Here is a 1,587-nt window from a genome sequence, read left to right as displayed (position 1 = left end):
AGGCTAATAAAGGGGATCCCTCGTTGTCACAAGTCCAGTTACTACATCATTGTGAGTTAATATAGTGACGTGCCTCAGTGACGAGTTTCCATTCATTGTACCTTACACATGTGGCTCCCTTCAGTGCGGTCTCCTACTTTCATGCCTTGCTGTATTTTTGAAGTCTGTCAGTTCCATTTTATTGGTGCTAAGTAGGGTTAGTAGGATGATGATAAAGATGTTAGATAAGTGTACAATATATATCTGTTTTTATCGAGTTTCTTACTGTTATGCTTTTATTTTATTTTTGAAGTGTGTCAGTCCTTATTTTATTGGTGGTAAATAGGCCTAAAAGGATGATGATGTTGATGTTAGATAAGTGTAGAGTATGGCTGTATTTATTGAGATATAATGTTGCACTTTTAACACTCTCAGGCCTTTATGGCTCACTCTCGGCTGAATAACACGGTTTGTCGTCAGCTGGAATGCGGTAGAATGCTAGAACTGTCCCGAATATGAAAGGGTTAATAATTACAGTAATGACACTCTCAAACTCCTATAATTCCCTCTCAGTCGAATAAAGTCGTCTGGCATTAGCTGGAACTGAATACTAGAACTGTCCCATGCATGACAGGATTCAATGAGTCTCCCCACTCTGTACAAATTTTCTAGTTTGCGAATGGTGGAGTGTCATTACCGAAGACTATTACTGCCTTGCAACATTCACTGACGATCCCCTGTCAAGATCGTAACATATAAAAAGGATATTACGGAATAGAAAGCAGAATAAAGCGCTGATGAAGACGTGCTACGTTATCTTCCGAGTGTAGCACCGTTTTTATTGTCTTAGGATTATTAGTCAAAGCATTAAAAAATAAAATACTGTAATGTATAAATAGAGAAATCGTTTGAAAGTATCCTGAATCCCTATGAGGTGTCCCTTAAATTGTGCTCATAACAAGAGGCCTTCCTAAATGAGCGGAATGAAATGGACTGGAGTTGGCGGGAGTTAAAAGTGACGTCACCGTACTGAAGAGTTTGCTGGACGTTGTTTCTTACCACGTTGCTATAAGAAGTTTCTCCAAGATAAGATAAAATGATCTAGCGGTAGCAATAATGAAATATGAAAGATGTTCTCGTACGGAAAAGCCTAGTGATATTCGTTGCAGTCCCTCCTAGCAATGATGTCTCTGTTTTATATGACATTTTTTCGAATTTTGAACTTAAGCCCTTCAGCCTGAAAGCGTCATTTTTATTTTATTCTTTTATATGATGTTGAGGTGACGTAAAGGTGACTCGACACTGACTGAGAAGATAAACAAGCATCTTATAGTCCAGGAAACCATCTTTTTCGTTGAGTGGTAACTATACAAGCAGAGAGACACCAGGTTATCTAGTGGGTTAAGGTGCTTCAGCCGGATGAGGCCCATAAGGATTTACGTCTGAAGGAGATTGGGGTGAGCGACTGAGCACATTCGCTGTAGATACCGGTAGGCTACTGAGTCACCTAACCTCTGGTCCTTAAGCTCACGGTCTCATGACAACAACCACTAACAATAAAAAAAAACAGTACAGCTAGACACAAAACTTCGTAGTCTCGCAGTTCTC

The sequence above is a fragment of the Coenobita brevimanus genome, chromosome 55, assembly GCF_032717465.1.
Source record: "Coenobita brevimanus isolate Jiangsu-jjx chromosome 55, ASM3271746v2, whole genome shotgun sequence".
NCBI classification, from domain to species: Eukaryota; Metazoa; Arthropoda; class Malacostraca; order Decapoda; family Coenobitidae; genus Coenobita; species Coenobita brevimanus.
The sequence above is the reverse complement of the archived record's forward strand: the minus strand, read 5'-3'. Positions refer to the sequence as shown.